The sequence below is a fragment of the Procambarus clarkii genome, chromosome 1 (genome assembly GCF_040958095.1).
Source record: "Procambarus clarkii isolate CNS0578487 chromosome 1, FALCON_Pclarkii_2.0, whole genome shotgun sequence".
In the NCBI taxonomy this organism is placed as follows: Eukaryota; Metazoa; Arthropoda; class Malacostraca; order Decapoda; family Cambaridae; genus Procambarus; species Procambarus clarkii.
In genome coordinates, this window is record NC_091150.1 from 16,067,451 (window position 1) to 16,081,192 (window position 13,742).

The 13,742-nt window shown below is 36.7% G+C and overlaps 1 long non-coding RNA gene across 1 annotated transcript; it reads left to right on the forward strand.

Moving 5' to 3' along the window:
* The first annotated feature begins 5,750 nt into the window (after positions 1 to 5,750).
* Positions 5,751 to 13,472, forward strand: LOC138358174 (uncharacterized). The gene is made up of 3 exons (XR_011225225.1): positions 5,751 to 5,879; positions 8,907 to 9,023; positions 13,165 to 13,472. It is a non-coding gene; the product is annotated as an uncharacterized lncRNA (long non-coding RNA).
* Positions 13,473 to 13,742: the final 270 nt, after the last annotated feature.

The window sequence follows — 13,742 nt, forward strand, 5'->3', positions numbered from 1 at the left end:
GGACTAATGTAGCATCAGTTGTAACCCCATATAAGAAGTCAATATGATGCAAACCATTAGTGAAATTATTACGATTTCGGTAATGAGAGAAGAGAGTTATATCGTTGTACCCACCAAATTTGGAACAATTGACCAAAATCTGTCTAGAAATCGGGATTGTACGGAGACAATCGACTTAATAGATATCTGAAACTATTATTAGTATGCCATTGCCAACTTTTATTCTGTGTTAATCATCACTATATTTTGTAAAAGTAATAATAAAAAAATACACTAAGAAATACTGATATAATGCTGCTTGCCAATTTATGTAAAATATTTTAGTTAATTAGTTAAATTTGAAAAAAAACAATTAAAATTTTATCTACCAAACTATTTTTTCTTTAATAAATCAAGTCTGGGCAAAATTTTGGTTGGGGTAAGTAAGTTTAATACAATAAATGATTTGTGGAAATAATATAATAAAATATATTCAGTATCTCATTGTTTCCTTTTTTTTTACCCTAATTATTTAATTTAGAGGAATTATCACAACCACCACTGTCATCATTCAACAGTTTTGATTAATGAAATATATACATTATTAATCGGTTCGACCACCTCCCCGCCTTCCTTCGCTATGTAAATATAGGTTCAAATACTGTTTTATGATATATCATTACATGATGATGGAATTGATATTCCATCTCCTATCATCATCTTTCTTAGAGCTTGTAAGCATGTATCATCATCTCAGCAACTATTGTCGCTAATTAGAAATAAAATTTTGGTAAAGAAGTATATAAGTAATAAAAATTTAGAATTTCACTTAACTATTCCATCATTTACTAAAAACGAATACATAATGACGTCGTCAGTAAATGAAATTATCAACTATATTTTATTCTTTAGAAAGAGTATGATGCTGCAAACTTAAACATATTTTAGTAACCTTTTATTCACAAATGATGAACTCCTTGCTACCCAAAAAAATATTGGCATCATGTAATAATGGTGATGAGTGGCCATTTGGAGTACAAGGTTTTAATTATCCAGATATGATGGATTACAAGGATAAATACCAAACGAAAGACGAATACGTTACATATATTTTTAAAGGCCTTGATACCTGGAAACCAAAGGTAGATTACCGAAACCTTCAATCGATTTGGCTAAATATCCCCAATATGAATTAACCACCCATATAACTGTTATTAAGGTGCTAACTAAATTGTCGATGCTTCAAGATAGTGTGGATCATTTACAAAATGTTGCCTTGCGACTAACGGAAGAAGTACGTAACTCTGAAGTGCAGAAATGATAACTGAACTGGTTAAATTTACCATCGGCCAAAGTCCAGTCAGTCACTTAAGTTCCCTTTCTAATGTAAAGAAATATGTGAATAATTGGTTGGGCATTATTACATTATTAAGATTCATCAATGTTTTTCATTATTTGCCTCCCAACTTTAGATTTATTTATTATAAGAATAATAAACAAATATTTTATAACATAATCAATTCAGTAAAATATTATCTTTTTCATCTGCCACTGCTCTTTCCCACGATCTAATCATTAGATTCCGTTGAACTTCCTTGATTAATTGGCGTTTAAAAAATGAGGAATATTAGGGTTGGTGTATATTGCTCTACGTAAGCAGGCCACGGTCCAATATTCCATTCTATTAATATCCAAAAAGAAATTCACAAATTGATTGACGCACATTGCCTGCAAACTATTTGGGTTGTAGGTGTTTTTACATGGTGGTGGTGGTGATGATGATTAACCTTCGTCTTCTATAATAAAACGACCGATTTCTTCCTTTTCTCCCGTTTGAATGAGGTCCATAAAGAGATGGGGATTTCGGGTTATGAAAAGTACGCGTTTTACCTTTTCTACATATAATGATTCATATTCTTTTGCCACTATTCGAGCAATTAATTCTCTCTTCGCCGAATTTAAATGATAAATTCGGTCAAAGTTTCCTAGCCTACCTAATACAACATATTTCATCACACTTTTTATCACCATCACTGAAAACCCGAAAAATAGAATCTATATCCTGCCAATAATTACAATATTTGGGTACCCCAAAACGAGATCTAATTTCACAGTTGGGGTCCCTATAAATTATATCTTGACGAGGCTCGTTAAAAAAGATCCATCATGTAAACAATGGGGCTTATGTTGTTTCATCCTGCGATAAACGTAGTTAATCCATTTTTTATTTTTCAACCATGCTTCGTAATCTCTCACATCTCGGGTTAATTTCCAACGTATATCTTTTAAACATCATGTGCCTGAAATAATAATGCCGATTCAAATATTGTTTTATGGACATAAGTTTTTTCACCGCTGCCTGATCAACTTTGCTACATGGCGATGGAATCGATATTCCGTCTGCTATCATCATCTCTCTCAGAGCTTCTCGTTCGTGATTGGAAGCTTGTATCATCATCAGAAATATGGAAGGATCTTTGGCGTAGGACCTATATCCCGCGATAGGCATTATTAAGTAATCCGGATCATGGGGTACTCGAAATTATGTTCACAGAACATGATGCCTCTTTGGTCAATGTTAGAGAATAATTCAACAAACATATAGGAACAATAATTTCTTCCTCCTCAACAACGACTCGAAGTATAAATTGAAATTGGATGCTTTAGGATATCCTTCTTGAGTAGAACCCATCCATATTTTAATAGCATAAACATTTACAATTTGAGGTCATATGATATAATCTAATTATAAATGGTTCTAAAGTATAGGTATGCCAATTGAACAATATTTATCTACATATTTTTTCTATTGGAATCTTGATGTAATCGAAGATGTAAAAGATTTAAAGGGAAATATGGAATACCATGGTTTTTAAAGCTTTGTACACCTGAATATTCCAAATGTTAGTAGAATGTGGCTACTAAATTTCTATTTATTTTATTTATTTATTTATTTTATGTATGCATATACAAAGAATGTACATAAGGAATGTGAGGATACAATTATGGTAATTACAGTCTTGTAAAGCCACTAGCATGCGCAGCGTTCGGGCAGGTCCTAAATCTAAGAAAATTTTAAGGAGGTAAATACTTGCAAAATTTATAGACAAAAAATGATAACAGATTACATGGAATGAAAAAAAACGATGAGAGAAAATTATAGGTACAGTATATTTAAAGCACATAGGTAGCTATGATTGATTGCAATGACAGCTTAAAATGGTAGTTGACAACAAATTGGTAGGCACAATACAGCAGAAACAATATAAGACTTGATTGCCAATGACGGCTTGAATGGTAGTTGACAAAAATTGGTAGTCACAATACGCATATGGCTAGCACAATAAAGAATGACAGCAATGAACAAAATGATAAGGTTGTTTGATATTACATAAAAATTAGGAGATTGGGTACCCACTAGGTACAGAGCAAATTTAAAGCTCAGTGTAGGAAACTAAATAGATGAAGTTAGGTACTTTTTGGTTTTGCTTTAAATAAGGCAAAAGTTTCTACAGTTTTTCAATTCACTAGGGAGTGAGTTCCATAGACTAGGTCCCTTAATTTGCCATAGAGTGTTTACACAGATTAAGTTTGACCCTGGGGATATCAAAGAGATATTTATTTCTGGTGTGTGATAATGGGTCCTATTACATCTGTCCAGGGAGAGTTTCAGAGCATGGTTTGCATTTAAGAACAGGGTTTTGTAAATGTAGTTGACACAAGAGAATGTGTGGAGGGAGTTAATATTTAGCAAGTTTTAGAGATTTAAACAAGGGAGCTGAGTGTTGTCTGAAAGCAGAGTTAGTTATTATTCTGATAGCAGATTTTTTGCTGTGTGCTGATGGGCTTAAGGTGGTTTGCAGTGGTAGACCCCCATGCACAGATACCATAATTAAAGATAGGGGTAGATTAGTGCATAATATAGTGAGAGGAGAGCAGAGTTAGGAACATAATATCTGATTTTGGAGAGTATACCAACTGTCTTAGAGACTTTCTTAGTTATGTGTTGAATGTGGGTGCTGAAGTTGAGTCTCTTGTCTAGGAATAGGCCCAAGAAACTTGCCATCATTTTTATTACTGATGTTAATGTTGTCTATCTGTAGCTGAATTGCATTTGATGATTTGCTTCCAAATAAGATGTAGTAAGTCTTTTTCGATGTTTAATGTTAGTTTGTTCGTTGACATCCATAAGTGGACTTTTTTAATTCATTATTCACAACATTATTTAGTGTATGTGGGTTGAGGTTGAGTAGATAAGGGTAGTATCGTCAGCAAACACTATAGGTTTGAGAATATTAGAAACATTAGGCAGATCGTTTCTATATATAAGAAATAGAAAGAGGTCCTAAGATGCTGCCCTGTGGCACTCCAACGGTAATTGGTAGAGTGGAAGAAGCTTTGTATCATTGATGGTTACATATGGTGTCTGTCATAAGATAGGATCGGATGTAGTCAAGGGCAAGGCCTCGGATTCCATAATGCTGGAGTTAAGTAAGAGGTAGTTGTGATTAACAGTATCAAAGCTTTTCTTAGGTCAATGAAGAGTCCCAATCGGAAACTCATTTTGTCAAGGGCTGAGTAGATAATGTCAAGGAGGACTAATGATTGCATCATTGGTACTCTTGGGACCGGAAGCCAAACTGGCAGGGGCTGAGTATGTCGAATTTTACGAGGTAGGAATAGAGCTGTTTGTAAATAATTTTTTTTAAAATATTTTTTATAGAATGGGTAGATTTTATATTGGTTTATAATTGTTTATGTCCGCCGGATTGCCTCCTTTATGGACTGGCGTTACTCTTGCTTTTTTTGAGGATATCAGGGAAGGGTGTGACACTCTATAGATTTGTTGAACAGTAGTGCTATGGGTGGGGCATGGGCATGGGAGGGCTCTCTTGTACAACAATGGACGGAATTTCACTGGTGTTCCCTGCCTTGGTTTTTAGAGAGTGTATGATGGACACAACATCTGCCGGGCTGATTGGTGAAGGAGAAGAGAGTTTGGATAGCTGCCTGAGAGATATGTGTTAATATGTGTCTGAGTCTGTGGGATTTTTACTGGCAAGATTAGCACCAACCGATGAAAAGAAACTATTAAATTCATTTGCCATTTCTAATCGGTTGACGGTATATCCCCATCCTTGTAGAGTTTAATTTGGTTATGTGAGTGTTGTTTAGTTCCTAGGATTACTAGAGATAGTTTTCCAAGTGTTTTTCATGTTGCCTTTTGCTTCATTGAATCTATTCACATAATATGCAAGTTTTTGCCTTCTTATGATACTGGTAAGCATTGATGAGTACCTTTTAGCTACTTCCTTTGAAACTAGGCCAATCCTAACTTTCTTTTCATATTCATGTTTTCTTGTTGATTGAGTTGAGAATGCCACTTGTGAGCCATGGATTGTTTAATCTTTTGTCAGTTACTTGCTTGTAAGAAGGGGCCAATGAAGGTTGTAGAGGCTTAGAGTTTTGGAGAGGAAGAGGTTAGCTAATGAAATTTATATCATGGGTATTATTGAATTCAGAATCCCAGTTAATATTGTGAAGTGCCTCTGTAAGATTGTCTAAAGCTGATCACTGTGTAGCCTAATGAAAGTTTCTTGCTTTTGGCGGTGTTATGTCCATGTTCGCTATGAGAAAGGTAGGATAGTGGTCGATGCAAGATGCTATTGGATGCAAGAGCAGCAAAAGCGTGTGTTGGTTGGCCGTCAGTGGATGTAAAATGTGAGAGTAGCAAAGTAAAAGAATTGCAAGTATTCGCATAACCATGGGATCTCTGTTTGTGTATGAATGCACGGATTTGTTTTTTGTTATGAGAGGGACGCCTTAGAAAGCATGGTGTAGGCCACCTGTGGCTCGCATCCGATCCCACGATCGTCGTCGCCCCTAAATCAACACAACAGGTATTTAGTATTTACGATTATAATAAGTAATATTTCTTTTATAATAATATTGCAGCAGGTGGTGTAGTGGTAGGACACTCGCCTGGCGTTCCGCGAGCGCTATGTCATGGGTTCGTATCCTGGCCGGGAGGATTTACTGGGCGCAATTCCTTAACTGTAGCCTCTGTTTAACGCAACAGTAAAATGTGTACTTGGATGAAAAAACGATTCTTCGCGGCGGGAATCGTATTCCAGGGACCTGCCCGAAACGCTACTCGTACTAGTGGCTGTACAAGAATGTAACAACTCTTGTATATATCTCAGGTTAGGGGCTAGGCATTTACACTCTTAGGTCAGCAAACTAGCTAGTAGGTTAGACTATTAGACTCCACTGGTCAATCGGGGGCCTGCATGACTCAGCTTATCTAACCTAGCCCCAGCTCTAAACCATCTAAGCATAGTTCATTCTAGCTGTGCATAGTGCTTGCACAGCTTGCTTATCCTAGTTTACCTCTTCCTAGCCTACCGTAGCCAAGCCTATCCCCGTATACCCTTACCTAGTCTTGCCCTAGCCTAACCCTGCCTTGCTTTTAACATGACCAGTCCTTCTACCCTAGCCAAGCCCTGACCAGCTTAGCCAAGCCAGTCCCTGCCTAGATTAGCATAGCCTTGCCTTTTTATTAATATATAGAGGGTACCAACCTCTGGTTGAGTTTGTAGGAACCCTCCACTATAGGGTTGAGGGTTCCATACTATATATATATATATATATATATATATATATATATACTATATATATATTCTATATTATATATATATATGTCGTACCTAGTAGCCAGAACGCACTTCTCGGCCTACTATGCAAGGCCTGATTTGCCTAATAAGCCAAGTTTTCCTTAATTATTATATTTTCTCAATTTTTTTTCTTATGAGATGATAAAGCTAACCCATTTCATTATGTATGAGGTCAATATTTTTTTTATGGAGTTAAAATTAACGTAGATATATGACCAAACCTAACCAACCCTACCTAACCTAACCTAACCTATCTTTTTAGGTTAGGTAGCTGAAAAGTTAGGTTACGTTTGGTTAGGTAGGTTAGGTAGTCGAAAAACAATAATTCATGAAAACTTGGCTTATTAGGCAAATCGGGCCTTGCATCAGTAGGCAGAGTAAGTGCGTTCTGGCTATTAGGTACGACATATATATATATATATATTATATATATCATATATATATATATATATAATATATATATATATATATATATATATATTATATATATATATATATAATATAAATAATGTGTGTGTAAACATGCCACGTGTGTGTAATCACAAAAATTAACACTTGATGAAAATGTGACAGTGTCAGACCACGGAGGAAGAATTGAAACAGGAATTCCTTAAGTACTTTCATATATTAATACATCTCAGAAGGAATAATTTTTTATATAAATTAAATTAAAAAACAATCATTCTCCATCGTCTGACACTCATATATATATCTATATATATACTATATCTATATATATATATATATATATATATATATATATATAATATATATATATATATATATAATGTGTGTGTGTGTGTGTACTCACCTAGTTGTGCAATGCGGTGGTTGAGCTCTGGCTCTTTGTCCGTATGTATGTATTCATATATACTATATATATATATATATATATATATATATATATATATATATATATATATGGGAACAAGCCCTGAATGGTCCCCAGGACAATATGCAACTGAAAACTCACACCCCCAGAAGTGACTCGAACCCATACTGCCAGAAGCAACGCAACTGGTATGTACAGGGACGCCTTAATCCCACTTGACCATCACGACCAGACATAAGGAAGTGATAGCTGAGGCTATTTGACCCACTTCCCCGCTGGCACTCGGATGGTAATCTTGGCAAAGCATTTTATCAAATCACCTCATTTTTTGGGGCCAACACGTGAGGAACACAAATGCGAACAAGCCTGAATGGTCCCCAGGACAATATGCAACTGAAAACTCACACCCCAGAAGTGACTCGAACCCCAATACTGCCAGGAGCAACGCAACTGGTATGTACAGGACGCCTTAATCCGCTTGACCATCACGACCAGACATAAGGAAGTGATAGCCGAGGCTATTTGACCCACTTCCCCCGCTGGCACTCGGATGGTAATCTTGGGCATAGCATATGGGTTCGAGTCACTTCTGGGGTGTGAGTTTTCAGTTATTATATAATATATATATATATATATATATATATATATATATATATATACTATATATATATATATATATATATATATATATATATATATATATATATATATATATATATATAATATTAATATTCTATATCCTGCTGAAATGCTGCGTGTACTAGTGGGCTTTACAAGATTTTGTGGTTATTCTCTTATATTGGTTCACCCTAACAGTAAATAAGTACCTGGGAGTTAGACAGCTGCTATGGGCTGCTTCCTAGGGATGTGTGTGTGTGTTTGTATTCATGTTGAATTTTACAAAGTAGGAAGAGATGTTTGTAAAAAAAAAAATCAAATATTTTTGAAAGTATAAGTAGATTTGATATTTTTCTCTAATTGTTTATTTCTGCTGTCTCGCCTCCTTTATAAAATGGCATCATTCTTGCTTTTTTAAGGATATCAGGAAAAGTAAGGCACTCCAGAGATTTGTTGACTCCTTCCTAGTGTTGCCTAGCCCAGCCCAGCCTAGACAAGGCAGGCTGGGCATCCTAGCCTCACGCAGCTTAGCCCCACCTACATGTAGCATCCCAGTCCATCCTAAGTGATCATTACCTTACTGGCTGTGTTTTCTCTTCAGCCCTGAATGTAATGTGGTGGAACATAAGCAGATACATATCAGGTCTTAGAGAATCTGTACTTCATACATTTCTTAATAATGTCTCACAAATATTTAAATAATTAAAAAAAAATTGTATAATAACTTCATATTATTCTTGCAATTTATTTTTGCATTTTTTTTATACAAAATTTACATTTTAAAAGATTACCTCTATTTTTAGATTGATGACTTGAAGACTACAGTGCCATCCACAGCAAATCATGGTCTTAAAATATCTCCTAGCAATGACGAGACCAATTTTCACAGAGATCAAATTTTTGCTAAGCAGTAGTCACAGGTAAATATATATTATATATATAATATTATATATATAAAATTAACTACTTCATTGCTCAAAGCACCTTTAGACATTCTGAGAGTTGTGCTATTTTATTAATTAATTAATTAGGCTATATTTTAATGTTTTGTAATGTTTTCATTACTTTTTTTGTTTTGAAATATAAATTGTTGAGTTTTGAAACATTTTGACATTAACTATACCTGAATATTTATAAACAAAAAAATACCAGAACTATGTCCTTGACAATTGCACTAAGAAGTCTTTGCCAAAATCAGGTGCTCAGTGCAGTAGTTAAAAACTTAAAAGTTGTACCACCTCTGGTGCAAGATTAGGGACCCATAGCCTCAGAGAAGAAAATAGAGAGTACTCAGAGAAGGCCTTGAATAATAGGCAGGCTGTTTGTGTGTGTTTCGACGGTAAGCTTGCTGACACCAAATGTAGTTACCTAAGTGTAGTTACAGGATTAGAGCTACGCTCGTGGTGTCCCGTCTACCCAGCACTCTTTGTCACATAATGCTTTGAAACTACTGACGGTCTTGGCCGCCACCACCTTCTCACTTAACTTGTTCCAACCGTGTACCACTCTGTATGCGAAAGGAAATTTTTTTATATTTCTTTGGCATCTTTGTTTAGTTAGTTTAAATCTATGACCTTTTGTTCTTGAAGTTCCAGGTCTCGGGAAATCTTCCCTATCGATTTTATCAATTCCTGTTACTATTTTGTACATAGTGATTTTATCACCTCTTTTTGTTGTCTTCTAGTTTTGGCATATTTAATGCCTCTGACCTCTCCACATAGCTCTTGCCCTTTAGTTCTGGGAGCCACTTAGTAGCATGTCTTTGCACCTTTTCCAGTTTGTTGATGTGCTTCTTAAGATATGGGCACCACAACCGCTGCATATTCTAGCCTTGGCCGAACAAAACTCGTGAACAATTTCTTTAGTATTTCGCCATCCATGTATTTAAACAAAATTCTGAAGTTAGAAAGCGTGGCATAGGCTCCTCACACAACGTTCTTTATGTGGGCCTCAAGTGATAGTTTTCTATCTAGAATCAACCCTAGACCTCTTTCTTTTATCAGAATTATATAAAGATTTCTCACATAATTTGTAGGTTGTGTGGGATCTATGTTCTATTCCACATTCCATAACATGGCATTTATTCACATTAAATTTCATTTGCCAAGTGGTGCTCCATATACTTATTTTGTCCAGGTCTTCTTGAAGGGCATGACAATCATCTAAATTTCTTATCCATCCCATTATCTTAGCATCATCAGCAAACATGTTTATATAATTCTGTATTCCAACTGGTAGATCATTTATGTAGACAATGAACATTTCTGGTGCATGTACTGTGGTACTCCACTTGTGACACTTCTCCAGTCCGATTGCCTCTGATTACTGCCCTCATTTTTCTATCAGTCAGAAAATTTTTCATCCATGTTAGAAGCTTACCTGTCACCCATCCAAAATTTTCTAGTTTCCAGAACAACCTCTTATGTGGAACTCTGTCGAAAGCCTTTTTTATGTCTAGATAGATGCAGTCAACCCAACTACCTTTTTCCTTTAAAATCTCTGTGGCTCAATCATAGAAACTGAGTAAATTCGATACACAGGATCTTCCAGATCGAAAACAATACTGTCTGTGTGATATTATATAATTTCTCTCCAGGTGTTCTACCCATTTAGTTTTTATTATTTTTTTTTTTTTTCAATCCTTTCACTGTTACACTTGTCAATGATTCAGGTCTATAACTGAGAGAGGTGGGGTCTTCCCTGTTGCCACTTTTGTAGATTGGAACTATGTTAGCCTTTTTCCACATGTTTGCTATGACTCCTGTACACAGGGATGCCTGAAAGATCAGGTGAAGTGGAAGGCTGAGCTCAGATGCACATTCTCTCAGAACCCATGGTGAAACTCCATCTGGACCAACTGCTTTGTTCTTACTTAGCTACTTTAGCATATTTTCCACTTCATCTCTAGACACCTCTATACGCTCTATGATGTTCTCAGAAATTCTTATTGTGTCTGGTTCTCTTAAGATTTCATTTTGTATAAACACACTTTGGAACTTTTGGTTTAATGTTTCACACATTGCATTATCATTTTCTGTGAATCTGTTTCCTATTTTCAACCTCTGGATATTATCCTTTACCTGCAATTTGTTGTTTATGAATTTGTAGAATAGGCCCAGTTCTGTTTTACATTTATCCATTATCCCTTTTTAAAAATTTCTTTCTGCCTCTTCCCTTACTGCTGTATAGTTGTTTCTCGCATCTTTGTATCGCTGGTATGATTGGGGGTTTGGCTTCTTTCTATTTTGATACCTGCTTGATGGGGTTCTGCTCTTCTACTCCCCAAGCCCGGCCCGAGGCCAGGCTCGACTTGTGAGAGTTTGGTCCACCAGGCTGTTGCTTGGAGCGGCCCGCAGGGCCACATACCCACAACATCCCGGCTGATCCGGAACTTCTCTTAGAAAACAGTCCAGTTTTCTCCTGAAGATGTCCACGGTTGTTCCGGCAGGAACAACCGTGCAACCGTGCTCTGAAGGGGAAAGTGAATACTGAGCAGTACTCGAGACGGGACAACATAAGTGACTTGAAGAGTACAACCATTGTGATGGGATCCCTGGATTTGAAAGTTCTCATAATCCATCCGATCATTTTTCTGGCTGACGCAATATTTGCTTGGTTATGCTCCCTAAACATTAGATCGTCGGACATCATTATTCCCAAATCCTTGACATGCTGTTTTTCTACTATGGGAAGATTCGATTGTGTTTTGTACCCTGTATTATGTTTCAGATCCTCATTTTTGCCATACCTGAAATTTATCACTGTTAAACATCATGTTATTTTCTGCTGCCCAATCGAAAACTTTGTTGACATCTGCTTGTAGTTTTTCAATGTCTTTCATTCCATTTTTGTGTCTTTTGGTCTGTGGCCCTCTCTCAATTTCTGTTGAACCAATCCTGTTTTCTGGCCCTGCATCTCTGTTTTGGTATGAATGTTTGTGTGCCTTCATTGTATATTTTGCAAAATTTGGCATACATTTAATTTACTTCCCTGTCTAGCAACAAGTCTGCCTAATTACTTATTAAAAAAAATTTGAAGTTCCCCATAGTGACCTCTCTCTCTTGAAATCAAGTTTATCAACTGTTTCAATGTCCCCATTTTCTGTGTGTGTGTGTTTGGAGGCTAAGCTTGCTGATACCATGTGTGTGTGTGTTTGGAGGCTAAGCTTGCTGATACCATGTGTGTGTGTGTGTTTGGAGGCTAAGCTTGCTGATACCGTGTGTGTGTGTGTTTGGAGGCTAAGTTTGCTGATACCATGTGTGTGTGTGTGTGTTTGGAGGCTAAGCTTGCTGATACCTGTGTGTGTGTGTGTGTGTTTGAGGCTAAGCTTGCTGATACCATGTGTGTGTTTGGAGGCTAAGCTTGCTGATACCATGTGTGTGTGTGTGTTGGAGGCTAAGCTTGCTGATACCATGTGTGTGTGTGTGTTTGGAGGCTAAGCTTGCTGATACCATGTGTGTGTGTGTGTTTGGAGGCTAAGCTTGCTGATACCATGTGTGTGTGTGTTTGGAGGCTAAGCTTGCTGATACCATGTGTGTGTGGAGTGTGCTGTGTGTGTGTGTGTGTTTGGAGGCTAAGCTTGCTGATACCATGTGTGTGTTTGGAGGCTAAGCTTGCTGATACCATGTGTGTGTGTGTTTGGAGGCTAAGCTTGCTGATACCATGTGTGTGTGTGTTTGGAGGCTAAGCTTGCTGATACCATGTGTGTGTGTGTGTTTGGAGGCTAAGTTTGCTAACACCGTGTGTGTACTCACCTGTTTAAATAATAATAGGGGTGTGTACCACCTCTGGTGCAATTGTAGGGACCCACAGCCTTGAAGAAAATAAAGAGTATTCAGAGAAGACCTTGTGGATTCTCACTGAACACTAATCTTTTCTTCTCCTACCACCCCTCTTATTTTGTTTTATGCTGTATTCTATTATATATCATATAAATACATAGCCAAATGGCAATATTTATTATGTCTATACAAAAAGAAGACATCCACTTTATTTTTTTCTCTCCTTTGTTTCTATGTGGATTTTGTTGTGACTAATGATTCTCCTCCTTCCCATCAACAGGTCTTCCTCACTGGGCTTGCTCGGCTTTTGTGTTACTGTGAGGGTGCCATCATCGTTTACCCTTCAAGACTGACTCATGCTGGCATTGCATTTGTGGACTTCCCTTCACAGTAAACAGTCCTTCTCCATATGGTGATTGTCCAGGGCAAGCAGGGTGTGACTGCCATCTTGGAGAAGCAGGGTCTTTTAATATGAAGAATCTTCCGTCTTCTCTACTTACGCCAGCTTGTGCCGGCCTTGCATTCTTGTTACTTCATGGCCCTTGGGCCTTTTTTATTTATTTTACATAATAAATTTTTTGATTAATACCCGTGTTTCACAAGAGATCCTTAACATTTTAAGCACCAATTGTATTGACTAATGTACGTCTTGTAACCTTTAAGACATAAATAGACAAGACATAGATAAATGAGTGAATAATACTGAGTGACTAGGTTAGGGCGAGGAACATAGTACAGTGTCTGGCTTTGGAAGAATGCCTACTGTTTTAGAAACCTTATTGCCATGATCATAATCGTATGGGTTAAAAAGCATTTGTTGTCACTCCTACACTGTGGCTTGTTGAGCTTGAAACCTTT